We start from the raw sequence: 11,857 nt of genomic DNA on the forward strand, positions 1-11,857 counted from the left end.
GGTTTTTAAGAGGACAAGAAAGCGGAAGATTAAATAAATAAGCTACTGGGGAGATGATAATCATGCTTGTTGACCACATCTCCGCATTTGACAAGATGCATAATAGGAGCCCAATGTGTGTAGGATGGAGCACTACCATCAGATTCCACCCTAGGTGCCTGGGCAGGCATGCTGTTCAATGTGCCGAGTGTCAACACTTTCAACACTTTCAACACTTCCAATGTGAGTGTCAACACTTTCAACTTCAGAATGAAATTGTATTTAGCAACAGATTCTCCTGCATCTGTTGTTGCCTTTACTCCTGTCTTCATACTGTATGATCTTCTGCTGACCTGTGTACATCAACTTTGTAGCCTTTGCTGCAGGTTTCTTATGGTAAACACAGTCATGTCCCTTAGTGCTAATTTCTCCCTGGCAGGAAACTGGCTGCTGAAGAAGTACCCCATCTCTCTCCCCAAGTACTAGGAACCAAGAAACATATACTTACCATTTTCCATGTGCATTATGTTTACCTGTGTGTTTTTTGTAATAAAAATATAATTGTTGATTGAAAGTTATCTTTCTCCCAGTCTCCTCTTTAAGCTACAAGGGATTATCTCTACATTACGCTGTTTTGTTATCCAGCCTGAGATCCTAAAGTTTCCAAAAGGGTAATATAATAATTCCCCTTAAAACATAACAGCCCTTTTTGGTAACAGCTGGCAAAAGAGATTTCAGTTTTTCCCTTATGATGACTTGTCTGCTGAGAAGCTGTTTATTCTCATGTGTGTATGGTGGGGGGGGGGGCGATTGAAACCTGCACACTGAGCTTCTGCATTTTAAAGGAAAAGTCAGAAAGAAGTGAGGCTAAAGTGGATTGACTGGTCCCAGTTTCATATTCATAACTCCTAGCTGTACACTTGTTTTCAGAAAATGGAGCTTATACGTAAGTTCAATGACAGGAATCAACAGCTACAAGACTGCTGAAGATAATGTTTAAGGGCCCAGTCCTGAACTTCCTCAGCTCCAGCACTGGTGCTGGGTGTTGTAAATGTGCCATAAGGCACATCCACGCACCCAGAGAGGAGAGGCCACCAGCATTGGCCCAGTGCTAGTCAGTGCTGAGCCTCAGTGCCGCTTGGAGGTCTAGCCAGCACTCCAGCTATGCCAATGGGTGAATTCCAAATCTGAATTCCGTGTTGAGACAAGGAGTCTCTCTGGTGCAGACTTGAGAAGCCGATTGCAGGGCTTGGGGCTTTCCCCACAATAAAAAATCTTTCTGCAGTAAAAATCTTGAGAGAACTGTATCTGTGACAGTGCAATCCTAAAGAGGTGGCACAGGTCCAAGCAGCCCGGCGCTGCACCAGGTTGCCCAAGAACTGGGTCAGAATCCGGCACAAGTGTAGGGTCCTGGCCCCACCTTACGCTCTCCTGCCACCCACCCATGGGTCCGCCTGCCCTCCCACACCCCAGAACGCCTCCATTCCTCCCTCCCATACCCCCAGACCCTGCGCTGACCCAAAGGTTGGCAGTAAAGTAAAGGCGTTTGTGTAGGGCGCTGAGCCCCAGCAGAGCTCCACAGAACCCACCTCCCTCCCTCTGTTGCAAGGTTGAAAACGCAACTCAAGAATAACTTGAACTCAGGAGTGAAGGTTCACAGGCTTTTATTTGAATTGCATGCAATTGGTCCACAGGACTCCTGTCTCAAAGCATGGACCCCTCCCTAATGGAGATTTGGACATTTATACACTTTGCCGTCCTTTGTCCTCAAATCTAGACAATTCATTGGCTGAAATTTTACATCATAGATGGGGCAAACAACCTAATAGGGTACAGATAAAATATAATTTGCATTAAACATAGGAAATAGGTGGGCAACAAGTGGGCAAAACAATTGATTGGCTCTGATTTACATACAGGTGGGGTTTCACCTTAAAACCTAGAAAAGTACAAAAGTTTCTAAATCCCAGCAGGGTGCACTATAATTTCATTTATCCAGTGTTGAATTTCATTCACATAAATCAGGCCAATTATACAGATTGTTTGACATCATTAAAAAAATCAGGTAACGTCATTAAAAAAGAGTTGGCAACCTTCAGTCTTGAGAGACTATGGTATCGTGCTCTGAATGGTGGTTCTGGAACAGCGTCTAGTGTGGCTGAAAAGGCCGATTCGGGAGTAACAATCCCTTCCACACTGGGAGCAAGTGCAGTCTGTCCCTGGTCTGTCTCCTTGGCTATGGGCCTTCCTTCTTTGCCTCAGTCTGTTGGCCAAGTGTCTCTTCAAACTAGGAAAGGCCTGCCTCCAAGCGGGCTGCTCAGAGGCCAGGGTTTCCCACCTGTTGAGGTCCACTCCTAAGGCCCACATCCCTCTTGCAGATGTCCTTGTATCGCAGCTGTGGTCTACCTGTAGGGTGCTTTCCTTGCAAGAGTTCTCCATAGAGGAGATCCTTTGGGATCCGGCCAGCAACCATTCTCAGGACATGACCGAACCAACACAGGCATCTCTGTTTCAGCAGTGCATACATGATAGGGATTCCAGCTCGTTCCAGGACTGTGTTGTTTGGAACTTTGTCCTGCCAGGATGCGTCGGAGGCAGCGCATGTGGAAAGCGTTCAGTTTTCTCTCCTGTTGTGAGCAAAGAGTCCATGACTCGCTGCAGTACAGAAGTGTACTCAGGATGCAAGCTCTGTAGACCTGGATCTTGGTATGTTCCGTCAGCTTCTTGTTGGACCAGACTCTCTTTGTGAGTCTGGAAAACATGGTAGCTGCTTTACCGATGCGCTTGTTTAGCTCAGTATCGAGAGAAAGAGTGTCGGAGATCGTTGAGCCAAGGTACACAAAGTCATGGACAACCTCCAGTTCATGCGCAGAGATTGTAATGCAGGGAGGTGAGTCTACATCCTGAACCATGACCTGTGTTTTCTTCAGGCTGATCGTCAGTCCAAAATCTTGGCAGGCCTTGCTAAAACGATCCATGAGCTGCTGGAGGTCTTTGGCAGAGTGGGTTGTGACAGCTGCATCGTCGGCAAAGAGGAAGTCCATGACACCTGGCTTCTCTGATGACCTGCAAGAAACAGACCACGCACGCAAAACAGCTGACATCGACATGGAGCTGAGCAGACTGCAGATGGACATCGTCACCCTTCAAGAGAGTAGTATAACACAAATACCGAGCAGTGTAGTATAACAGAGTATATAGTATAGTATAGTATACTCTATACTATAGTATATAGCAGGGGTGTCCAAACCCCGGCCCGGGGGCCACTTGCGGCCCTCAAGGCCTCTCAATGCGGCCCTCAGGGAGCCCCCTGTCTCCAATGAGCATCTGGCCCTCCAGAGATTTGTTGAAGCCCACACTGGCCCAATGCAACTTCTCTCAGTGTGAGGGCAACTGTTTGACCTCTCATGTGAGCTGTGGGATGAGAGCTCCCTTCACTGCTTGCTCTTTCACATCTGTGATGCAGCAGCGGCAGCTAAGGAAATGTCAGCCTTGCTTTTTGCAAGGCCTCTTATAGGCATTGAGCTATTGCAAGACCTTGATTCATTCATGTTCATGAATGAATCATGAACCTTATGTTCATCTTTATATGAAAGATGAACCTTATGTTCATCTTTAATATATTCATTTATGTAAACTTATGTAAATTTATTCAAATTTTAAATGTAAATTAATTCTTTATTTCCCCGGCCCCTGGCACAGTGTCAGAGAGATGATGTGGCCCTCCTGCCAAAAACTTTGGACACCCCTGGTATATAGAGTATACTAGTATACTCTATACTAGTATACAGAGTATACAGTATACTGTATACAGAGTAGAGTATAGAGTATATTATAGTGTACAGAGTATAGTAGTATAGCAGAGTATTATAACACAAATACCGAGCAGTGGAGGACGGGCGCCTGCCCAGCACTAGTCCAGTGCCGGCCAGCGCTAGGCTAGCATGGGCGCTGGCCCAGCGGTAAGCCTCGCAGATGTGCCTTACAACATGTTTGCAACAGTGCGCTCCAGTGGAAAGTCGGAGTGCCGAGCTCAGGATTGAGCTCTAAGTCTTCTCTCAATACCCGGTTAACTTTACGCGAAACATCTTCTGTCCAAACTTACTGCTTGGATGAAGGAAGAGAGGATTCTAGGACCAGAACAAATCGGTTTTCACCAGGGAGTTTCTATTTTTGATCATTGGACATGATCCCCTCTTTTTGTGTCCTAGACATTCATGTCCCGATACAAGTACAGTGGGCCTGCTGTACCTACAGATTTGGTATCCAAACCCACAGATTTCAGTATTCACGGGTCCCTGAACCTGCAGGTTGGATCCACACGGACCTTGCGAAGGCAAGGGAATCTGTGTTCCCCTTGCCTCTGGAGGGGATTCTGAGAGCCAGGGAGGCTACATGTGGCCTCCCCGCCAGTCAGAAATTATTCTAAGGCCTCTGAGAGGCCTCCAAAGATCATTCCAGTTTTACGGAACAACCGGCCTTAAAAGTCATTTGATGGGTCGAGGAAGCTCTCTCCAGCTCTCCAAAGGACTCTTAAGGCCTTAAAACATTACTTGTAGTTTTTCCATAAAACTGGAAATGACCCTCTAAGGTCCCTGGGAGGCCCTATACATTTATATTAGATGTACTTTTTAATGTGTAAAGTGCAAACGTAGGGTTAGGGCTGGGATAATAGGGTTAGGGATTTGTTGCCCAGTTATAACGAGATACAAATAACCAAGACCCCCCTCCCCCCCAAAAAAGACTCGAATGTCCAAGGATGCCAATGAGTAGGACGTATTTGACAGGCAGTGCAATCCCAACGTTTGCTGGAGCAGGCAGGGCATCAGGCCTGCGCTATATCCAGCACAAGGTCGGGCCTGGCTGAGGCTCTGCCTGGGGCAATTGGAAAAAATTCCCCTTGCCCCGGGAAGAGCCACGGTGGCCCCAATAAGTCTTTAAGGAGCTTTATAGGCATGGTTTGAAGAAAGCAGAAAGAACCTCAAAAAGTCACAATGGGGAGGGCCCCTATCCATGGATCTCATATCTGGGGTTTCACATAACCGCAGATGTGGGGCCCCCCACACCTCCCACACTCTCCATAGGCGAGGGGAGCTCTTCTGAGCCCTGCAAAGGCTATGTGTATCTTTCCATGGCCTCCGAGGGTGTCAGATGGTCATTTAGGCCAAAGAAGTCACTTCTCGGTTTTTTGTAAAAAAGGAAGTGATGTGTTTATGCCTTAAAAAGACATTAGGAGGGCCAGGAAAGTCTTCCAGGCTTTTTAAAGCCATAAAAATGTCACTTCCTGTTTTACAAAGAAAGGAAGTGACTTTATTTGGCCTAAATGGCCATTCTGAGCCCCACAGAGAGTGCAGGGAAGGCGCACATGGCCTCTGCAGGGGTCAGAGAAGCCTCTGGAGGCCAGGGGAGTGAAGCTTTCCTCCCCACTGAAGGGCAGGGGTTGACCTCAATATATGCTGATTTAGGTTTCCACGTTTAGGTTTTTGGATGTTTGAAATGTTTATATTACATCCTTGTGGATTACATAACAATCTAAGAACCATGAGAATGAACTTTAGAAGGGGAAGGTCCGCCCACCTTCTGGTAGTAAGAACACAGAGTTAAAAAAAACCCACACTCAGAAGGTATAATTGACTTGATTGGTGGTTCCAGTTAGGGGTGGGCAAACTCTGGCCCAGGGACCATTTGAGGCCCTCGGGGACCTTCAACCCAGCTCACAGGGAGCCCCCAATCTCCAATGAGCCTCTAGCCCATTGGAGACTGTTGGAGCCTGTGCTGGCCTGCAACTGCTGGTCACGACCGCCAGATGCAAGCCACGGGCCAAGTTAGAGCAAGGCCTTTTATAGTCTCCATGTGTTTTCTGCTTTTCTCTGGGCATTATTTTGAAACCCCCCTTGCCTCTGAACAACTTATGTCTCTGTGTGTTTCTGGCTTGATCTGTATGTTTTCACGGTGCAAGAGGTATGTGGCAAACAGTTCATAGTTCTCATGTGGTTCTCGTACATGCCTGTATTATAATTCTCATGTGTATTATAAATAAGCTCAGTAAAATTCATTCATTCATATTAGTTTCTTCTCCAATATATTAATTTATGCACATTTATTCAAATTTTAATGCAAATAAATTTTTTTCCCAGCCCTGACACAGTGTCCAAGAGAAGATGTGACCCTCCTGCCAAAATGTTTACGCACCCCTTTTCTAGTTCTATAAAGGTCAGCAGCAAGTAAATGGAGTAACAGTGACATCTGCTGGTGCAAAGTGGAAATACGTCTGGATTTTTTTTCTTTTTTTCCCCTTTGAGAAATATAGAGAAATATACTGACATTTTAAATTTATACAAACATGTACGAATGTAAGCACATCAATATGACGACACAGAAAAGAGCTAATACTATGGAGTAAGTTAAAGAACGATCGAAAGTGCAGAGATCTCTGTCAAGAGATCACCAACAAAGTGGAGCTTACTCTCAATACAGGGCACATATTGGAGGCAGTGGCGTAGCTAACCAAGTTGCTGCCAGGTGCCAAAACAAATTCTGTAGCCCCCCTCCATGGCAATGACATCAAATTGAATTAATTACATTGGGTCTTTCTATTTGTTAAAGTGAGTGAGAAATGTTAGCTAATATTTTGAAATAGCAAACACTTGTTGAAAGTACTTGTTGCACTTTTAAAGTGAAATCTATTCATGCCTACTCAAAAGTAAGTTCCATTATGTTCAATGGGCTTACTCCCTGGTAAGTGAAGTAAGGTAGGATTGCAGACTTACACAGTTTGAGATGTGCAGAAGACAATCATAAGAGCCAGCAGCTTAGAAAGTGGAATTGAGGAATTAATTAATTAATACTAATACTATTACTAATACTAATAATAAATGATGAGGCCAAGTCACGTGCTGCTCAGTGCTCCTGCTGCAACTTCCCTCCCATGCTGCTGTGCCTTGTGTGCTACCCTCTTCAGATTCCTGCACATGCACAGGTAGCATATCACAGTCCACCAACTCAGAGCCCAATTCTCTGCATGTCTACTTGGAAGCAAGCCCATTATAGTCAATAGGGCTTACTCCCAGGAAAGTGGGGAGAGGATTGCAGCCTCAGAGGGGAGCCCAATCCTTTGCATGAAGGAGACGGGGGGGGGAGAAATAGAGAGAGGATGTGTGGGGAGCAGAGAGAGCGCACCCTCCCGAGTGCCTGGCACTGGAAGGGCTGCCAGCAGCAGCCCAATTGTCGTGCACAGGCGCTGTTGCCTGCAAGTTGTTGCCCCCTCAGCCACGTTATTGTACATAACATAACAGCGTAATCCTAACCAGCACCAATGCAGTGGGGCCACCACAGCCATGCAGCATCCTATGCTAAAAGTGAGCAAGCAGGAAATCTCATCGCGGTCAGGGAATAACCTGTATGATGGGTCTACTTGTACCTGTGCCAGCAAAATCACTGGTGCATGTCCCAACAGCCTTGTGTCAGCAAGTGTGGCCTGGGAAGGGGAATAGGATAAGTGCGTGCCAGCGCTGCCAATCCTGCCCCTTCCCAGGCCTGATTTGCACACCCTGCCCTGGAACCTGGAACCACGGGGTTCTCTCTCTCTCGCTCTCTCTCTCTCCATCCTGGCAGAAAGATCTGCCTCTAAGGGATTATGATGAGACTTGGCTGCTCCTACAGATGGAATGGAGTGAACATCACCCAAGGACTTTTTCACTCTCATTTTTGTTTTTATTATTATTGTTATACTTTATTTTTACCCCGCCTTTCTCCCCAAAGGAACTCAAGGCGGCTTACAAACAAGGTTAAAACAAGTTAAAAACATTATTTAAAAGCAGATAAAAACATAACCTATCATAAAAACAGTAGTCAGATAAAAACTAATCAGGTAAGAGCATAGGGCAGCAAATTAGAAAAGGATCAGGCCTGTGAGCAGATGTTAAAAAATGTTAAGAGATGTTAAAAAGATGTTTACAAGGCCAGAAACTCAGAAGGCTTGTCTAAACAGAAGGGTCTTCAGGCCTCGCCGGAAAGTTACAAGAGAGGGAGCCGTTCTTAAGACAAGGGGAAGGGAATTCCATAGTGTTAGTGCCACTACTGAGAAGGCCTTTTAATAGCTGAAACATAGAAAAGGAGAGGTCAACACAACAGAAAACAAGGCTGTACTCCAACTTTGGTAGGTTTCTTTGCCTTTACCTTAAGCTATTTGCCTGTCCTCGCCAGTGGCATAGCTAATGAACGTGTAGCCTGGTGCAGATCTCAAAATGATGCCCCGGAAGTGACATCACACCCGGGCTTTCTAAAAAGTGCAAATTTGGGGGGGGAACCTACCTCCTTCCCCCAGCAGCTCACCACCCACTTAATCTGCTACCTCTCCCCAGCCAATAGCATAGCTAAGGCATCTATCTGCTACCTGATAGATGTCAGAAAATTTTGTAGCCCCCCATGACAAAATCAAATTTAATTAAGTAAACAAATAAAAAGTGTAACCCTTCTTGGTTAGAGACACTATGATGGGGTGAAGAGGGATGGTAATTCTCTTTCTGCTATATATAAGTTAACAGGAGTAGCTGTATTATGATACATGGAAATGAGAGCTGACTCATACTAACACCTTATTGGGTCCATACTATATCATAATAACATGTCATTGGCTCTCAGAACTTCCAGTGTCATAGGTCAATTAAGGTCAGTTTCAATTAAGAAAATCTACTTTAAGGCAGTTGTGTATTAGTTTTCTGGTTAATTGGCCATAACTTTTGATAGAATACAGATATTACAATGTGGTTTGTTTCATTGCATTCTGCATTAAATTACCTTTCCAATGATATATAACATGATGGTATTATTTGTACATACCAATATTTTCTCAATTTTTGCCACTCGTGTCAAACTCAGCTTGTTGCCCCCCTAAAGCTTGCTTCCCAGTGTGACGGCTACCCCCTGCATCCCCTTAGCTACACCACTGGTCCTCACAGCTGCTACCGCTCAGTGGTGGCTCTGTTGGCACACCCATCACCCCCCAAAGTGTCACCCAGGGTGGACTGCCCTCACCCTCCATTTGCGACACTACTGGCACAGTATTTCATTTTCCAAATACTACAATTTGCAGCATTTCCAGATTTGGCATGATGCATTTAAAACTCTGATTCCCAAGTAAGGCAGGCTGAAATGCACTAGCCAAACAAGAACAGCAAGCAGGCAGTGGCATAGCTAATGATCATGTAGCCCAGTACTAAGCTGAAAATGATGCCCCGGAAGTGATACCACAGCTGGAAGTGATGTCATGGCAAGGCTTTTAAAAAAGTGAAAATTGGGGGAAAACCCACCTCCTGCAGCTCACCACATACTTGCTCTGCCGCCTCCCCCAGCCAGTGGAATAGCTAAGACATCTATCTGCTTCCTGAGATCAAAGAAGGTTTTGTACCCCCCATGACAAAATCAAATTTAATTAAGTAAATAAATAAAAGCTGTGCCCCTTATTGGTTAGAGACACTGTGCTGGTGTGAAGAGGAATGGGTATTCTCCCCCTGCTAAAAATAAGAGGAGTACCACTGGAAACAGTGCCACTTTACCCTGTTAATGTAACTGTATGGAAATGAGATCTGCCTCAATATGACCTTATTGGTCATAACACCTTATTACACCTTATTGGTTCCATGCTGTATCATAAAAACAACTCATTGGCTCTTGGAACAATCAGTTTCATAGGTCAGTTGGGATTTAAGAAAATCCACTTTTTAGTCCATACGGCAGCTGCGTTTTCATTTTTGGTTAATTGGCCATAACTTCTGATAGAATTCAGATATTCCAGTGCAGTTTGTTTCATTTCATTCTGCATTAAACTACCTTTCCAATGACAGATAACATGGTGGTTTTATTCATATATACCAAAGTGTTCACACTTTTGGCCACTAGTATCAAGTTCAGCTTGTTGCCCCCGTGAAGCTTGTTGCTCAGTGCAATTGCTACCCCCTGCACTCCCATCGCTACACAACGGCAGACAGGTAATGCCACTGGCAGGCACCAGTTTGGTCAAAAACAGTAACCTCCTATTGGGTCTTTGAATTGCAGGATGCGGTCATGTAATACAGAGACAGCTGCAGTTTAACAAGGATGACAGAATATATGGAAAGTTATATATTTAATGAAAGACAATACATACCAATCCATGGAATTAAGAAGTTGCACATTATAAAAGGTTTAGAGTCTGAATAACACAATGAATAAAAAAAAACAGATACTGGCATGAGATGACATAAAGTGTTGGAAAAAGCAATGCTTAAGTAAATAAAAGCACAATCCTATCCAGTCCAATCCAGTGACTGCTCTGTAGACGCTAAGCATTTCAAACATGCTGTAAAGTACGAGCTGTAAACATGCTCGTACATTTGTGGCACTATTCAAGTAAGCAATGCCAGCGGAGAAGTCTGTGCCATCCCACCAATACTGCATCTTGTGGAAGGGCCAATGGATGTTATAAGAAATGTGCCAGGCAGCCAGGGCCTAGGGGTAATTTGTACCTGGGCCCAGGGTCAGAAAGGGGGCCCAGAAATTTCCTGGGATCTTACGTTCTCCAATCTCACCAGACCGCTACCCACACGGGATGCTGGGTGCATTACCATGAGCATGTGGCGGCGACTACAGCCACAAACCAAATGCACCAAGTCCAGGTATGCATACATTCCCTAACAGTGTCACATCTGGGAGGAAACTGACCTGCTACATTGTGGATTCGCTTCCCATGAAGGAGTGTAGAGGAGCTCACGCACACAGCTGCGGCACTACAGCTGCTGCTTAAGTCAGTTTTGGTGTACACAAGATTCTTTCCATTCTAGTGTGAGTCTAAATACAATGATACTAATCTCCTGCAATGATTTTCTATATTTGAAAGATTTTAAAGAGACTTAGGAGTGTGTTTGACTTTCTGTATTACTGAATCTGGCTGCCAACACTGGGCAGGCAGGTAGACCTGAACTCTGCATTGGGAAGACTGGTAGACCTGGGCTCCAAAGACTATTCTGGCTGTTGCCACTTTTCCTCTGCTTGTTTTGCCCCCGTTCTGCCCACTCCCACTGCCACCCCCCACTTTGTTTCAGCCCCTCCCTCTTTGGGAAGAGGCCCAAAGAAACTTTGTACCCCCTGATAAAATTCCTCTCAGAGGTCCTGCAGGAAGTGGAGGGGGCAGCAGGAGGGTGTAATGGAGGAGGGGAAGAAGCACTTCAGGATGGTGCGGGGGTGAATGGTGGTGGATCAGGCCCAGGAGGTTGCATGATCTGCAGAGCAGGTCACCACTGTATCCTGACTCATGTGGTGCACCTACCAGCCTCACATGGGACTCTTCAGACTTGCGCCTGCTATTTAGCAAATACAGATCTGATTAGCCCCAATGGGGCACTAATCAGGTCAAGGGGAAAAAGTATCCCCTTACCCCAAGGCCTCCAGCCTACCATAGTTGCACTGGATAGAGGCCATGCAGATCCATTACACCAGCAGCTAAACTTAGGATTTCACTGAAATTTCTAAATTGTTCTATCCTGCCTCCATCTAGGGAAGTGTTGGGAGGACAACATTTGGCATGCCACTTCTTGAAAAGAGCCTTTAAAAGCTCTGTTGTCAGGAAGTCTTGGACAAGCCCGGAGTTGGAACTCTTGAGCTGTAGCAAATGTAGCAATTTTAGGGTTAAATTGCCACTTTGTAGAGGCAATTTTCAGCAGAAAAAAACAAGCTAGTGATCATGTTGCTCCCTGCCCTCTGCAGTGCAGTCCCAGTCTATGTTGTGGCCCCATGCAGCTGATTACAAGAGCAAACTTCAGCCTGTAATCTGAGGCTTGATGGTTTAAAAGTCCAAGGAGACTGGAGCGTTTCACATCGTGTACTGTATACATACACATGC

The sequence above is a fragment of the Tiliqua scincoides genome, chromosome 4 (assembly GCF_035046505.1).
Source record: "Tiliqua scincoides isolate rTilSci1 chromosome 4, rTilSci1.hap2, whole genome shotgun sequence".
Classification (NCBI taxonomy): domain Eukaryota; kingdom Metazoa; phylum Chordata; class Lepidosauria; order Squamata; family Scincidae; genus Tiliqua; species Tiliqua scincoides.